The sequence below is a fragment of the Sciurus vulgaris genome (assembly GCF_902686455.1).
Source record: "Sciurus vulgaris genome assembly, chromosome: 2".
Lineage (NCBI taxonomy): Eukaryota > Metazoa > Chordata > Mammalia > Rodentia > Sciuridae > Sciurus > Sciurus vulgaris.
The window spans coordinates 203,593,555-203,610,780 of NC_136462.1; the positions used below are offsets into that span (position 1 = coordinate 203,593,555).

Consider the following 17,226-nt stretch of genomic DNA (forward strand, 5'->3'; position numbering starts at 1 on the left):
GGCAGGCTGCTGAGCCCAGGACGGCAGCCTCGCTTCACACCTGAGGAAGGCAGGGTCTGAGGCGCTGATGGCTGAACCTTAGCCCAAGGCACCAAGCATTCAGCCAGAACCTCAGAACCAGTGGCTGGCTCGAGCTCACACCAGCCAGGGCATGATTGTGCTTCTTCCTTTCCCATCCATGTGCCTTTCCTCTCTTCTTCTTGCTTTATGATGTTGGTTAGGTGTCATAAAGGATTTCAATATGGTGTTGGAAAAGAGGAGGGAGGGGTGCCCTTGCTGCTCCTCACCTGAAGCAGAATGTCATTCTTCATCCGTAAGCTTGGTGTTGGCTGCGGGGTTTATGTAGACACGCTTCATGAGGTCAAGAAAGTTCCTGTCACCGAGAGGTGAGCAGCTTTCCTCCACCATGCCCTTCTGAAATGATGCTCTGGCTGGACTTGGGGCCCCAGCCTTAAAGCCGGCTGGCTGTGGACTGCTTCCTAGGGTGTAGAGTCTCATGGCAGGTGCAGCGCATCCACATCGAGAGTGGCCATGTCCCCTGATTTGTGACCCACTGGCTGCCTGTGGCAGGTCCCTGTTGCTGGCAATTCTCAATCCGAAGTCGATTGCCCCTGCGACTGGGGCCACCCAGCTTTCCTTCTGGGTGTCTCTGCGGCAGGTCTCTCTCTATCCCCTTGTATATGACCTGCGCTCCATCCTTTCCATGGGGGCCTTGTCTCCTCTCCTTCAGTGATGGGAACATTGGGCCTCTGACATTCCCCCACAGTCTCTGAGGCTCTGTTCTTTTTGGTTCTTCTTTCTTTTTCTTATTCATGGTGGGTAATTTCTAGCTGTCTGACCTCAGTTTCACCCACTCTTTATCTGGTGATCCACTTTGCTTTGAGTCCATCCCTGTGGTTTTCATTTCGATCACTGTATTTTCCAGGTTGGGGCTTCTGTGTTCTGCTTCCACCCACTTTCAGAGTGCTGATGCTTGCCTCCTGAACCTGGTGGTGAGACTGCTTGAGTCCTTGGTGATTCAATGCCCAGTCCCCTCTGGGTGTGGTCTTGGTTGTCTTTTCCTTTCAGACTGCAGAGAAGTTCTTGATTCTTTGTGTGTTGACTGTTAATAGATTGTATTCTGGACATTTCAGAAATCATGTGATGAGACTGGGTCTTTCTTGAATCTCCTGGAGAATTTTTAAAAGTAGACAGTTGGCATGGGTGGTTCAGCTGCACATCCCGTCCTGCCTTCTGTGCACCCTGGTTCCAGGGTCAGCAGGTTTCCAAAGCTGCAAGGTGCCTTCCCCAGGTCAGTCCACACACGGCAGTGTGGCTCTGGTGGCCCTGGGGCTCACTCCCAGCTGTGGCCCTGGTTCCCTGGCCCTGTCTCCTCATCTCCTCCATTGCTCTGGTTCCTGCAGTTCCTTTTCCTGATCCTCTGACTGGAAAGCCAGGGCTTCAGGCTCCTTCTGATGTTGCACCATTTCCATAGTTGGGTCCACTTTGGGATCACATGAGAGGGTAGCCAGTGTGTCCCAGGCCCTCTGGCCACACAAGCCTCCCTGTGCTTGGCAGGGAGGATGTTTCGGGTCCCGTGTGACTCTGCTGCTCCTGCCACCACTGCCACAGAAATGTCCTTTTGGGACTGGGCCTTGCCTTGGGGCAAATCTGGAAGAGGAAAAGCATGCTCTCTCTGCCTGATGCTAGGTCATGCCTAAGCAAAAGGCTCTATGGGCTCACCTCTGGTGCTGGGAAGTCCTCCGGCAGGGTTCCCCTGTGTCAGCATGGAGAGGCAGAAGGCAGGGCCAGGTGCAGGGCTATGCATGTGGGGGGCCCACACTTGCTAGGACCCGCACAGCATCGTGCAGCTAAGTGACGCTTTCTGAGCAGCTGTGATCCTGTCACCCTGCACTAGGCATCACTGCCTCTTGATACTGCTGTCTGGGGATTGAGCTCTTCCATGAGCTTTTTGGGAGAAACCACATTCGAACCATCCTGAGTGAGACCAGATGGTCCCCGAGCTTCCTCTGTCCAAGGCCAGTGGTTCCAGCATCCAGGTGCCTGAGTCTGAGCTATGAGATCAGGAGGAAAACTGCAGCCGCCTCCAAGCGTTCCGGTTCTTAACCTCCTCCCAAGCCCACCTTCCTCCGTTCACCTTTCAGTGTCCTCAGACAGCTGCTCCTGTGTCTCTCCAGGGCTTCGCTTGTCAACAGTGAGGTGGGGTGGGGTGTGGCCTGCACCTAACCAGAGTCAACATCCCAGATCTCGCTTTTGACTGGCAAATGCATTACACGGTTACCATTTTTAAAACCTTAATTTTATGTTCATGCTCTGTTGTGTCCACCCAAATTCAAGCACAGAGACTTAATCCCAGCACGGTGGTGTCAAGGGGTGGTCGGGAGACGTAGGCCAACCTCATGCCTGGGATTAGTACCTGAGGCAGAGGCCTGAGGGAGCTTGCTCTCTGCTCTGCTGTGTGAGGGTGCATAGAAGGCACTCTGAGGAACAGGCCCTTGTCACACTTGGAGTCAGTGGATGCCTCCATCTTGGACTTGCAGCCCCTGGAACTGTGAGCAATAAGCATTGTTCGTAAGTCACCCTGTCTCAGGGTCTTTGTTACGGCACCCTGAATGAGCCAGAGGCGGGATGCCACACCCAGGTTCCAAGTCAGAGTCCTACCCACTCCTTACGAGGCTGTGGGACCTGCTGCCTGGTTTTAAGGACAGTCTTCTTCCTCCTCTTCCTTCTTCTAGGATAGCCCTTCTTGGAGTGGTGAGGGGTAAGTGGACCTAAAGTGCTTGGCACATTGCCCGATGTTTAGTAAGTGCTGGGTCGGTGCTGGCTGACATTACGTCAGCTGTGCTTATGCTAGGTACCAGACAGCAAACGCCAGCACCAGTCAATGACGAAGGCCTATCATGGGTCCCCAGGGACTCAAGTGCACCAAGCAGGCCCCGTCTCTCACCTCTGAGGGGAAATGCCAAGGTGAGAGCTCCCAACGAGCCACAGATTCTGAGCCGAGCTCTGGCACAGCCCGCCTATGTGGTGGCCTTGTCTCAGGAGCCCAGCATGCACCCCTGCAAGCCATCAGTGCCAGGTCCTCGGGACACCCAGGAGACCCTAACTGATGCACCAGGGAAGAATGCCCACCCAACTGAAGGCAGACAACAGCTGGGCATGCTGCACGGGCACAGCATCTGCCAAACACTGAAGCAAGCAATTCCACCAGCTGGTGACTGCGGATACTCTAAATGAAGGTCACCCCTTGTTGGGGTGGAGCTGGCACCAGAGCAGTCCCAAGTCACCCTTGAGCTGAGTGACAGGGAGACTTGGTAGAAGGTGACAGGAAGGGGTCTGCAGAGAGGGGGGTGCTGGACAAGATGGGGAGGAGGGAGGGTGGAGGGGGCCAGCTTCCAGGGCCAGCAGAAGCTCACACGATGCCCAGCTTTGTTTCCTTCTGTGGGGTTGCTGTGTCCTCGCAATGCCCCCTGCTCCTTGAGCTGTCTCTGGGAGGCCTCTCCTGCAAGCAGAACTCCAGACCTGTGCTTCGTGTTGAAGACTTGATCACACTCCTCACAGCAGGGGCCTAAGAGGAGGAAAAGGTCAAGTGCATGAAAAATGGGCAGGGGGGTCCTGTGTGCTGGCCTCCCTGCAACTCAGGGGCTGGCATGACAGACCTGGCTTCCCTTGCATAGTCTGAATCAGGATCCAGGTCCTGTGCTGGCCAGTGGAGCTGTGTCCTGCAGGCACATGCCAGAGAGTACCCAGGTGGGCCACGACTCTGAGCAGAGTGGACTCTGCCCAGTGAGGCGGCTCACTGAGGGTCACTGCCACCAGCAGCAGCATCCTCATTACCAGGGGGCACCACGTGTCCTTGAAATCGGCTGCGTTCCCTGCAAGCTTGGGCCTGTGTGCACACCAGAGCAGAGCAAGGCCGGCGGGCCTGACATGGAGCTCTTCCAGGAGGTGGGGCTGGCCGGTCTCAGGTTCCTGCCCGGGTGCAGGCTGCACATCCTGCCTGAAGGCCTATGGCAAGGAGGAAATGGAAGCATTTCCCACTGTTGCCCCAGTGGTGAGGAAACCCCTTCTGAAGTGGCTGGAGTGAGGGAGAGTGGGCACCTTGCCGAGGGGACACAGTCAGCAGGGTCACCTGAGCTCCACGCCCCCTGACCCGGGCTCCCAGCCACTCCCACCCACCAGTCAGCCCGTTCCAGTTCTCCCCGGGAGACCGCAGTGCCCCCTCTCCAGACCACAGGGACTGGCTACCGTCTGGCATGCCCCTTCCCAGATTCAGCACGGGGACACCTGCTAGCCCTGCCAGCTCCCTGCCTCCTTCCCCTCCTGCTGCTGATCTCTGGTTGCTCTCCTCTGCTGGTGACCTCAGGCCTGTCCCGAGTGGTGTCAGTGGGAGCCGGCAGCACGTGGCAGCGCTTAGGTGGCCCTGCCCATGCGGTAACAATGAACCAAGCTCCAGCTTCAGGAAGGGAAGGGCCATGTCCTTACCCCACAGGCCCCACCCAGGAGTGAGGCTGAGCCCTGGGAACACAGAAATACCAAGGTGTCTCCAAGGGAGGCTGTTCAAGCTGCCTTGACGGTCATACCAGCAAACACCTGGTGTGACCTGATCTGAGGACAGTGACGCCATCAGTGGGCAGAGAGTACCACCCAGCCCCCGTGTCCTCGCCAGCAGATGGCAGCCTGGCCTGGAGCTGGTGCCTGCAATACAGTCCTGAGTCCAGCCTTTCCCTGCAAACCTGAGTCCTGTGTGATTCTGCAGCCCTGTAATGTTGCAAAACTGTGCAACACTATAGCACTGGGCAGAAGCACTGTGCAACAACCTGATGCTGACCACAGTGCCTGGCAACACTCTTACACAACAAGTGTGCCACCTGGTGACCCTGTGCATCTCTGGGTCTCTGAGATCATTCTTCCTATCGCCAGTGTCTGGAGCAGCTTTGGAGCCCACTCAGAGCTGGTTCACCCTGGTCAGACTAGTGTGGACCTCAGAGTGTGGCTTTTATGTAGGACAGCATGTGCCAGGGACACTTGGGTAGTCCATGGGCCACACTGGACAAGTGGCCTGTGGTCAAATGTGGATCCTGCTTGTGTGAGAGTCATCAGCTGCTCTAGGGAGCACGATGTGCCTGGAGGTGCTCCTGGGGGGCAGGGGTGCCCTGCACACACTGGCTGGGATGCAGAACTACTCTGAGGTGGTCTTGTCCACAGTGGGCTGCAGGCACTGCCCCCACTGCCCTCCTGCAGGACTGCAAGGTCGGGCCACGGTCTAGCTTCTCACTGTGCTCTCAGGCCACCCACTCACTGTGTCCTTTTCCCTCTTAAAAGTCTCCCTTGGAGCATGAAATTTGGGGTAGCAGGACTATGTCACCCCAAAACCAACTTCCCTGTGTGTTCCAAAAGGGCAGCCAGGAGTGAGAAGCAGGCAGAGTAGGCAGAGGTGGTGGCACCTGGAGAGGTCTGGCCTGTCTTGGCCAGCTGACCACAGTGCCAGGCCAACCCCAGTGGACAGGGGTTCTATCCACACCTTGCTGAGAGAACAGTGCAGTGATCACTGTGAGTGTTCCAGCACTCAGGACAGAGGGGAACTTCAGGGGCCCACACCTGTGCAAGCCACCTGGCACTAGGTAGCCAGTACCTGCTGCCAGCATGGGCAGAGGCCTATAGACAGAAGTCCAAGGACAGAGGCTAGGACTTGGAGGGCCTTGTCACAACTACCCTGAGCTGCAGAGGAGGTGGCCTTGGATGAACTTGCCTGCTCTGGCCTCATTGGAAGGCCTGTGTACCTGCAGCCCACACTGTTGAGATTCGAAAGAGGATTCTGGGCAGGAGAGGTAAGAACATGTGGGAAGGTCTGGGGACTAGTGGGAAGGCAGACTAGCAAGCACTCCACACTCTGGCCAGGCTCCTGGCTGTGTGAGGGGCCCCAGGCAGGAGAGGTAAGCTGCACTCAGGACAGGCCTGCCTCAGAGAAGCCCTGATGTCAGGCTCAGCCCAGTGACTGGAGACCAGCTGGAGGGAGGAGGGTTTCCCTAAGAAGGGAGGGGTGGAGGAGGCGGAGTCCTGGCAGGGAGGTCTTGCCCTGCTGTGTGCACCCCTTGGCCAGGCAAGAGTCTCCACAGGTACCTGGCCCACAGAGCCTCTGTCCTGAGCCCCTCTCCTGAAACCAGGGCTCCACAGCACAGCTGCCTAAGGGAGAGAACAGGTGGCCGCAGGCTAAGGGTTCTAGGAGCCCGGAGAAGAGCCCAGGCTGCTGCTGAGGCACCAGGTCCCTGCAGGGATGCCATGGGCTGGGACCCTGCCCTGAGAACCTCCCCACTCCAGCTGTGGGTGCCTCAGCCTGCAGGTCACCCAGCAGCCCTGCCCAGCAGGATGCCTGGTCGCTGTGGGCATCTAGCCAGGGCATAGCAGGAAGGGCCCACTGACCTCCCCCTACCTGGAGGAGCTGGCCAGGTGCTTATCCTAGGGAAGAAAATGCCCAAATTGCAGTGCAGAGCAGGGCAACCATGTGCTGCTGCAGAGCCCACCGGGTGGCTGGGGCCGGGGACCCAGTCCCCCCTGGGAGGGTGAGGCAGGGGCCCTCCCTCTGTCTTATTGCCAGGAACCCTGGAGAACTCGGTTCTTCCTGCAGGCCGCAGCTGGGGCCCTGGCTTGGCAGCAGGAGACATAGTCACAGCCCACGTATCGGGAGGCAGCTGGGGCCCTGGCTTTGTCTCTGCACACCCAGAGCAGCCCCTGACAGAACGGTTTGCTCCATGTTTCTAAGTAAACTGACGGCTCTGTGTGGACGTAGGCAGCTGATCTCACGTGGGGCTTCCCCAGGCCCCAGGAGCCCTGTGTTTGCCCAGACTCGTCCCCGCCGCCTCACCTCTCCCGGCTCTGCTCGGAGAGCTCCTTCATCTTTCAGCGCCCTCCTGGAGACCCTCTAGGACCCATCCCCCACCCAAATAGCCTGAGCGTGTTTCCATAGCAACCCGCACGTGCTGTCCGTGGCATTTCATCAGACTGCGGGAGCTCTCGGAAGGCGCCCCTCTTGGATTCTCCACAACAGGGCAGATGGGAGAGAGACTACGACCCCAGAACAGAGGCCCAGGCCTGGCATGCCCGCCGGCCCCCGACTCCCACCTTGACCTCACTCCCCTCAGTAAGCCTTGCAGTGGGAACTCCACCATCTGACAGGCAGGGAAACCGAGACCCAGAGGGAGGGGACCCTCCCATTCAGCCACAGTGTGAGGGACTCATACCAACTGGTAGCAACCAGGACCCCTCCTGGGAAGCAGCCTGGGACACAGGCAGTTGGGTCTAGGCTGTCCCAGTGAGAAGCCAGCTCAACAGGACCATGGCGGCCCTGTCTCTGGGGAACAGAGGCTGCCCTCACAGATGCTGGTTGCTCCCTCCCCTGACCCCTGTGTCCTCCAGTTAGTGGCCAGAGGCGGGGCCCTCTGCTGTCTCCCACTGGACAGAGCTGGAGAGGCTGGGATGGTGGCTGGCTGGGGTCTTCCTCCGGAGCAGCAGCATGGACTCTGTTTCTGGAGGCATTTCCTGCGTAGCACCCTGCTCTCTGGTAGTGTCCCCCTCAACTGCAAGACATCCTGGCTTTCTAGTACCTGCTTGGTCAAGATCTAGCCCATCCTGAGCTGGTAATGGCTGAGCCAAGACCAACACAGAGTCAGCCCCAGGGCAGGGTGATGGGCACAGCTTGGTTCAGCCTGAGGCTTCAGCCATGCCACATGCTCCTGTTGGTGTCTGGCCCCCTCTCTCCAGAGGCCTGTGGATAGTGCGTTGTTTCAGGCACACCCGGCTCCATGTCCCAAGTTTTGGTGGTAAAATCATTGTTTCTGATGCAAATTTCTCAGCCCACAGAAATGCTGGGATTTACTGCATGAGGGATGAGGAATAGGGACCACCCAGCCTCCACACTCCAGGCCTGGCATCCTCCTCACGCTCACTCACCCCTTCCAGCTGACACTTGGCAAGAGCAGTGGGGACAGCGGGGTGCCTCAGGGCTCTGGGGACACTCCCTTGCTGGACTGTGGCGTTTGGGGCCCTGACTTGGAGCTGCAGGTGGGAGGACTGCGGAGCCTCCGGAAAGCTGGGCATCTGTGGCCCGGGAGCTGTCCAGGGTGCTGGGCCGCCAGCCCGAGGTTGGGTCCTGAGTGTCCCAGAAGAGAGCAACGGGCAGCTCTGGGGGGCGGTGGGAGCACGCATCGGCACACACATGCACTCAGCTCCCCAGAACCTCACCGCACCTGTGCTCTGCAGCGCTCTGCAGCCTTCTGCCACCCCCACACCAGGCCACTCCGGCCTCTGGTCCACACAGCAGGTTTGTTCATGGTGGGCAGCCTGTTGCACCCAGCTTTGGTTTCCTGACACCAGAAGGAGTGTTTGTTCAGCCTTGCTCCAAGATCAAAGCTCAGGCAATGTGTCTGAGCCCTTGGCCCCAGTCCCTCCTGCTCCTCCAGCCCCTCCAGCACCCCCCGTCCCTCCTGCCCCTTCTCCACCTCCAGCCTATAGCTCCAGCCCCTCCTGCCCTGTCCACCTTCTGGCTCCTGGCTGCATGGCAGCAGGAGGCCCACTGCAGCCAGCACTGGAGTGGTACAGGAGGAGGCCCAGAGGAGTTCAAGCCAGGCTGTCCAGGGGAAGGACCAGGAGGCCCAGGCATTGCCACTGGGGCTCTCTGACACCTGTGAACCCCGCTGCCAACAGCACCTGCCTTTCCCCAGGCAGCTCCCCCACCTCCCAGACACCTGCCCCCTAGGTGAGTCAGCCTGAGCTGGGGTGGAGCTGAGCCTACAGCAACGGTCCCTACCTCCAGCGTTCAGGCAGCATGGGAGGACGCTGAAGCAGGCACATGCGGAGCCAGCGGCCGGGGGCTAACCGGGTGGGAATGCCATTCTCCTGGGCCATTCCCAGTTAAGGCTCAGCCTCGTTTCCCTGGTGGTCCCAAACTTCCACCAGAGAAGGAAGGAGGTGATGTGTAGTCGTGAACCCAGGAGTCCGAGTACCCCCACCCTCTCCAGCTTTGCCGCTCAGAGAAATGGGAGTCAGCAGCTGCTGCCAGACACCACTCCCTGCCAGCCTCCCTTACCTCCTGGGGGAGCCCAGTGCTGCCCACTGCCCTCTCCTGCCCGGGGGTTCCCATCCGGGGAGCCCAGCCAAGGGTCCCTGCTTGTCTCCCTGTGACCTTCACCTCTCCTGGCCCAGGTGTGAGCCAGACTGGAAGGAGCACTTCCCAGGCAGGAGCTTCAGTGGTCAGGGCTGGCCTGGAGCTGCCTTGGGGACATGTGTCCTGTCCTGACAACAAGGACAGAGGCTCCCAGGGAGACCTCAGGCCTGTGGGTCCTGTGGGCCCCATTGACTTGGCTTAGATGGGATGTTAGGTACAATCAGTTTCAGGCTAAAGAGGAAACAGATTCCTATTGCAAGGTCTTTTTTCCCACACTTGGCTTCCCCCTCTGCAAAGAAGGCATGTTGGAGGGAGACTTCGAGCCTGCGGGGCCCCAGCCCCCACCCCAGCCCCAGCTCCACGCACACTGCAGAGCCTGGACTGTGAGGGGCCACACCACCATTGTCCCCACAGCACCACCTGCTGGAAATCGCTGGGGGTGCCTCACACCTCTGAGTGACTTCGCTGTGGTCACACGGCAGGGCCGTGAACACAGGGTCCACGGTTTGCTCTTGGCCACAGTCTCCTTGTAAGGGGTACCTCGCACCCCCAGATGTGAACACCTGTCCAAGGGCATGCTGGGGAGAGCTGGTGGTACCCCTGGCGGGGAGGATGGTGAAGCAGGGGTGGAGGACCCTCTGGCGTCCTGACCCAAGGCGCCTCCTGCAGGTTGGCTCTGTGTAGTTTGAGCTCTGGCCCTGCCTGCTGGAAGGGGCAGCATAGACTCCATGACCCTGGCCCTGCCACCCTTGGGGCTGAGTAAACTCCTTTGGTGGCAATGGGCCGAGGACCTGGGAGGACTAGGAGTCTCCCCTCTGTTTACACCTGGGGAGATGCTGGTCGATCCATGGTGTGCTTGGTAGCCCCTGGATCCTAGAGAACCCCCATGTGGGCACATGTGCACGGTGCCAGCAGCACCCAGGCCCCACCCCTGACGCTGCACAGTGTAGTCAACAGGCCTGGCCTCTCCCGCCCTGACCCTGTCCTCTCCTTCCCTCAGGGTTGGGGCTGCCCTGGGTGCAGGACCTGCAGCCGAAGGCACCTCTAGCTGCCAAGGACAGCTGGGCACCTGCCTCCTGGCCCCTCTGTGAGCAGGCAGTGGCAGACAGGACCGCACCCCCAGGTCCAGCCAGGCTCTTCTGCAGTGACCAGACCAGGTTACCACAGCATGGGCTGTTAGTCCTGCAGGGCTGTCTGACTAGCACAGCTCTCTCTCAGCTGAAGTTTTTAAGGCACAAAACCTTTCCCAGGTCATTTCTTGCTGCCTGGAGGACATGACATTCATCATTGTGTTCCCAGCTGCCACACGGCCCCTCCAGACCCTCCACCCAGGGGAAGGACTGGCTGGGGTCTGGTCACACTCCCAGGCAGCTGGCAGAGTGCCCACAAGGGCACAGACTGCACTTCCCAGTTCTGCCTCACTTCTTTCTATTGTGCTGTTTTCTTTTGAGACTGAATAATTGACGATTTGTTTAATTACGAAACTAATGCATAAGGCTTAACCATCTCACGCAGAATCGCACACACACCAGAACGAGAGGTCTCTCTTATCCCATCCATGCTGGGCCTTGGAGATGGGAGACACCGCCCAAGCCTCCTGGGGCAGTGTGGCTGTCCTCCTCCTTCACCCTCAGCTGGGATTGGACCACAGGAGCATCAGGGTATGTAGAGGCCTGGTGGGGCTGGGTCCAGGAGCCACCCGGCCTCTGCGGCCTTCTTTGCCACTCCAAGCAACCTGGGTTCCCTGGTGGCAGGCCAGCCCTACCAGCTCCCTGCAGCCAAAGGTTGGGAGGCCTGTTCCTCAGGACAGCCAGGACTCTTTGGGCCTTGGGCACCAGCCCATGACAGCTCTAGGAAGCATTGTCCTTGTGAACCTCCACCCGGCTTCCACAGCCCAGAGGCCCAGAGCACAGAGCAGCCAGCAGCTAACCAGGTCGGAGCCTGGGCCTCGCACCTGGGTGCTGCCTTTGCTCCTGGTAAGGGGGTGACATGAACTCCTGACCTCCTCTGTTGCCCAGTTTCCAGAGTGAGCAGAGGACCCAGAGGGTGCCCTCTATGGGCTTGGGCAGCTCCCAGGCTGCTTGGTAGGACCATGGTCTCAGGCGTACATTCTCTGACCCACAGGCCACAGTGCTGCCATCTACACCAGGAGACTCCAAACCCAAGCCTCTGCTCCAATATCATTGCCACTGTTTTGTGGTGCTTGGTCTGGAAGCTGACAAGTCCACCCCAGTTCCTGGGAAATCTGTGAACCCCAAACTCACTCAAGCAGCATTGCGGAGAAGAGCTTGTTCCCAGGGAGCCCTGGGGAAAGGGACGCACGGGACCCTGGGACAGATGTGATTGGTGGGTCTCACCCACACTGCTTACCCAAAGGCCAGGCCTGGGTCTGTTTGTCCAACAAGCTGTGGTTAGCCAGCTAGGGGTCGGGAGTGGTTCTGGATGTAGGGGAGGCAGACGAGGGGAGTGGAGGTCTGCTGGGGACCTCCTGTGTGCCCTGGGTCCTGCCAGGGTCACAGGTCCTTTACAGGCACCTTCAGTGCTGCCGGTGGAAGAGGCTGAGCCACTACCAAGGCAGTTCAGGACACATCAAGATGCAACCTCCGGGTTCCAGAACACAGTCTGTCAGCCTTGGTGGTTCCAACCTGGATGGTGGCCGAGCTCCCTGCCCACAGCTGCTCCACCCTCCACCACACAGGGCCTCCCAACTCTGCTGCCGGTAACTGTGCCTGTATTTGGAAATGGGTTCTTTGAAACTGTAATTAAGCTAAGGATCTGCAGGTGGGCCATCCAGGATTCCAGTGGGCCCTGGATCCATCCCTTCCTGCTCAGGAGGGTCTGTGGGCCACACTCAGACATTCCTGGAGGGGCAGGTGGGGTCAGGCTCCCTCTGTGCTCGACACAGAGGCAAAGTCAGTGTCAGCCCCTGCCAGGCGAGTGGAGGCCTTCTGCCCTGCAGGTGAGGAGCAAATAAACCAGGCAACCCTGGAGCAGACTCCAGAGATGCTGGGAAGGGCGAATGCTGTGTTCCCAGGGACACCCCAGCCTCCTGCCTAGGCGAGGCAGCCTCCTGGAAGGGAAGAGCTGACCCCCCAACACTGAGAGGCACAGGTGAGCTGGTCCTGGAAAGGGCCTGTGGCCAGAAGAACATGGATGGGCCTCCCTGGAGTGCTGCAGGGTACTTTGGCGAAGACCATGGCAGCTGTAACACACTTCTGTTCTGGTTCTGGGGACATGGGGTCCTGCTGCTCAGTGAGGAGCCACTGTGGAGGAGGAGAGAAGAGGGAGTTAGGCACGGGACATGGCTGCAGAGGAGGGTGAGCGTGTCAGCAGGGGAGCCACTGGCGCCCCAGGGCTGGGGAGCAGCAGCCCCGTCCCCATGCTGGGAATGGGCCATCTCTCTGGTGATTAGGGAGACTGGGCCAGGAAGGGCAGGCTCGGGGCGGCTTAACACGGGGCTTGATGGAGGTGGTTGTGTCCCCTGAATGGATGCAGTGAGCTTAAGGGCAGGGCCACTCCTTAACCATGAGGGCCAGAGGTGGCCCCCTCCCCAGCCTCCTCGGCCATGGGCAACCCTGAGGGTCTTGCAGGATGAGCCTGGGCTTCGGTGGGTGGGTCCTTCTCTCGTCAGCCCTGGCTGACACTGAACCCCACCTCATCCCAACATGCACAGTGGCTCTCAGCTGCTGGGCTTTCAGGACATTCCATGGCAGGTGGGATTCTTCTAGGTGGGCTGGGAGGTGTTCCGGGGCTGAACTGGTGGGAGGGGAGTGGCGGCAGCTCTTCTGGAACCAAGGGCATTACTGTGAGTTCAGGAGGCACTGGGCCGGGCTGGGCTGTAACGCAGTGTCAAAGTGCTTGCCTAGCACGAGCAAGGTACAAGGTTGGATTCTTAGCACTGCATCTTAAAAGAATTACAATAAAGGCATGCTGTCCATCTACAACTACCAAAAACTAAAAAATGAAAATAAAAAGAGGCACTGGGCCAACGTGCACTGGCAGGCCAGATTCACCCTCCCGCCAGAACAACCAGCGAAGCATAGGATACCAGAGGCCACAGACAAAGCAGTGGCCCTGGCACACAGACGGCAAACGAGGTCTACCTAGGATCACGGAGCTTGTCCCCTGAGCTCCTGAGTTGAGGAGGCAGAGCTGGGCTTCTGCAGAAGCCAAGGTGGCTGGTGGAAATGGGGAGGAGAGGTGGCATGGACCCCTAAGGAGATGCCAGCAGGAATGCGCCACAGACACCTGCTCTACACATGCCCAGAAAGCACCCCCACGAGGATCAGAAGGAACAGGGCCCAGCGTTCACACAGGGCCAGGGGCCTCTTCCCACCAGACTGCAAGATTCCGTACCTTAAGGGCACTAGGCATTCAGAAGGGGAAGCTGGGCCGAGTTCTCGATAGTGGGAAATAATTAGGACTAAATTACATATCGATCTGTTGCTGATGAACAAATCCAAAAATAAGACCCCAAATTCAAAGTATCCCAAGTGACATAACATTGCCCACACAGATGTCAAAAACATTTCTAGGAAGGCAAAAATGTCCACACACCAATAAAATCACTGAATTAAAATTCACAATTTATGGCACTGAATCCAAGATTACCAGGAGTGGAAAAAATAACAAAAACAAAAACAGAAAAAATGAATCAGAATTAATCAACTGAAACTGACAGAATTGTTAGAATCTGTAGACAAGACCATTTAAGTTTTTATGTGCATATTTAACTTACTCAAAAAGTTAAGTAGAGATGTGAAAAATACAGAAAAGACCCAAATATAACTTCCAGAGGGAAAAAACACCTAAGAGGCTAATACGAAAATGGACAGGATCAATGGCAGAGCAGACACAGCATAAGAAAGGCTAGTGAACCTGAAGAGATTCCTTTAGGAAGTGGAAAGAACACCAGAGATCTGTGAGACAATTGTAAAGTGCCAGAGTATACACGCTACTGTATCCTCAAAGCAGGAGAGAAGGAAAAATCACTTGAAAAAACTATAGCCCACACTTTCCAAATTTGATGAACACAATTCCACAAATCTAAGTTTAATGCATTCTAATCACAAGATGTATGCACAACTAAGAACATGCAAAGAGGTTCTGGGGGTGCTGTACAAGGTCTGCCGGAGCCTCTGTTCTACCTGCTCCAGTTGTGGAAAGTCCAACCAATGGGGGTGAACGGAATACATATGAAACGTTTGGAAACAGGATTTGAAGACTGTACATTGTCATGTCATCATCTCTCCCCATCATTGGTCATGGTGACATTCTTTTAGATCTCTACATTGGAAAGGAATGATCAGTCCATTGGTCTGTGGCTGCTTTCTTGAAGAAAGTCATTGAACTTAAGTGCTAATGGACTAATCTGTGGTAGTTATAAGCGGTGAATTCTTCTCCTGAGCTGAGGTGCAGAGGTCTAAACAAGACTTCAGTGACATCCACTAGCATGCCAGGCCAGTGATACCTAGGTCTGGTGTGTGCGCGCGCACTTGGAGGGCTCTTTGCTTTGTACTTCACAGTTAGACCTGAGCTCTAGGGAGGCAGGTTTACCAAGGGAGTGTTACCTTGTGCACCACCTTTACTCAGTTCAATGGAGTTTGTGACCGCCCTAGCAGACCTCCGAGGGGAGGGCAGTTGTCCCATCTGTCTGGATTACTTGAAAGACCCAGTGACCATTAACTGTGGGCACAACTTCTGTTTTGACTGCCTCGATCTGTCCTGGAAAGATCTAAATGATGCCTTTCCCTGCCCTGTCTGCCAATTTTGGTTTCCAGAAAGGAAGTTCAGGAGGAATCCCCAGCTCTGTAATTTGACTGAAATTGCTAAACTCCTCCAGATCAGAAGGAGCAAGAGGAAGAGGCAAGAAGAAAATGCTCGATGTGAGAAACACAATCAATTTCTGACCCTTTTCTGTGTGAAGGATCTGCAGATTTTATGGACCCAGTGCAGTTTCTCTGCTGAACATCAGAGGCACTACATTTGTCCCATTAAAAAAGCTGCTACCTACCACAGAAGAATTCTGGAATCTAGCATCGAGCCCTTGAAGACTAATGTGGAACGAGTTGAAAAAGTGATCATTTTGCAAAACAGGAAGTCTCTTGAGCTAAGAAAGAAGGTAGAATATAGGAAAGAAGAAATAAATTCTGAATTTGAGCAAATTAGACTCTTTTTACAGAATGAACAAGAGGCTCTGCTTAAGCAGATACAAGATGAAGAGTTGGACATTTTATCAAAACTTAATAAAAACCTCACAACCTTTTCAGATCATGTTTCCACAGTAAAACACTTACTGAAGGAAATAGAGGACAAGTGTGTGCGGTCAGACCTGGCAGTACTGAGGCATGTTAAGGGTATACGCCAAAAGTATCAAAACCTAAAATGCCCTGAACTTTCTTCATTCGGGTTAAAGGAGTATGGCTTTAGACTTCTCCACAGTATTCTGGCTTGGACAGAATTATACAGCAGTTTCAGGTAGACGTGAGTTTAGACCTCGACACAGCATATCCTCAGCTTATTGTCTCTGAGGATAGAAAAAGTGTAAAATATGGAAGAACGAAACAAAGTGTTTGTTATAACTCAAGGAGATTTTATCTCTGCCCTGCTGTCTGGGTTCTAAGATATTTAATTCTGGTAGACAGTACTGGGAGGTAGATGTGGGAAACAAACCTCAGTGGACGTTGGGAGTGTGTCATGATTATCTTCCTAGGAACTGGAGGAATCGACCATCAGTCCTGAGTGGCTTCTGGGCAATTGGACGATGTATTGAGAGTGGTTATGTTGTGTTTGGTCCTAAGAAAACCCAGCTTCTGCCAGTACCAAAACCCAGTAAGACTGGCATTTTTTTGGATTTTGAATTGGGTGAGGTTTCCTTTTATAATGTGAACGACAGGTCTCTCCTGTATAGTTTCAGTGATTCTTTTACCAGAACCATTTGGCCTTATTTCTATGTTGGAACAGATTCTGAACCTCTTAAAATCTTATCAGTGGATGATGAAAGATAAAGAACCTGGTAAATTGTTCTTTTTAGTTTTTAGGGTTAATTTGTAAATGTAATCTCATTTTTGGAATCTTTTTGAGCTTTACAACTGAAAACCAGAATAGATTTTTTTCTCCCTAATTTTCAGCAACTGTAAAAAAAGGGAAATAGGATAGTAATGTAATTTCATAGATGTTCTGAATATCAGTTGTCAAGTTCCCTGAATTCTAATTTTAAATGTTTGAGAATTATTGACATACAATAAAATTTTTAAATTGCCTGTAAAAAAAAAACATGCAAAGAGACATCATAATTAGATTACTCAAAATCAGTAATAAAGATCTAGCAAAATCAATAAAATCATCGATAAAGCAGTTAGAGGTGTGGAAAGACATGTTAGACACAGAAATAAAGGATAACAGCAGATTTATCATCAGAAACAATGTAGCAAGAAGATATAGGAGCCACAAATTTTAAATACCAGAAAGGAAAAAGTCAACCTGGAATCCTTTTTTTTAATTTATTTTTATCGTAAACAAATGGGATACATGTTGTTTCTGTTGTACATGGAGTAACAGCATACCATTTGCGTAATCATACATTTACATAGGGTAATGATGTTTGATTCATTCTGTTATTTTTTCCTCCCCCCACCCCTCCCACACCTCTTTTCCCACTATACAGTCCCTCCTTCCTCCATTCTTGCCCCCCCACCCCCCATTATGTGTCATCATCCGCTTATCAGTGAGATCATTCCTCTTTTGGATTTTTGAGATTGGCTTATCTCACTTAGCATGATATTCTCCAATTTCATCCATTTGCCTGAAAATGCTATAATTTTATTCTTTATAGCTGAGTAATGTTCCATTGTATATATATATATATATATATATACCACAGTTTCTTTATCCATTCATCAATTGAAGGGCATCTAGATTGGTTCCACAGTCTGGCTATTGTGAATTGAGCCGCTATGAACATTGATGTGGCTGTATCTCTGTAGTATGCTGATTTTAAGTCCTTTGGGTATAGGCTGAGGAGTGGGAGAGCTGGGTCAAATGGTGGGTCCATTCCAAGTTTT

The 17,226-nt window shown here is 54.7% G+C and overlaps 1 pseudogene across 1 annotated transcript; it reads left to right on the forward strand.

Moving 5' to 3' along the window:
• The first annotated feature begins 14,759 nt into the window (after positions 1-14,759).
• On the forward strand, positions 14,760-16,196 carry LOC306654439 (tripartite motif-containing protein 60-like; annotated as a pseudogene). Its single transcript has one exon. The product of its transcript is annotated as a tripartite motif-containing protein 60-like (transcript).
• Positions 16,197-17,226: the final 1,030 nt, after the last annotated feature.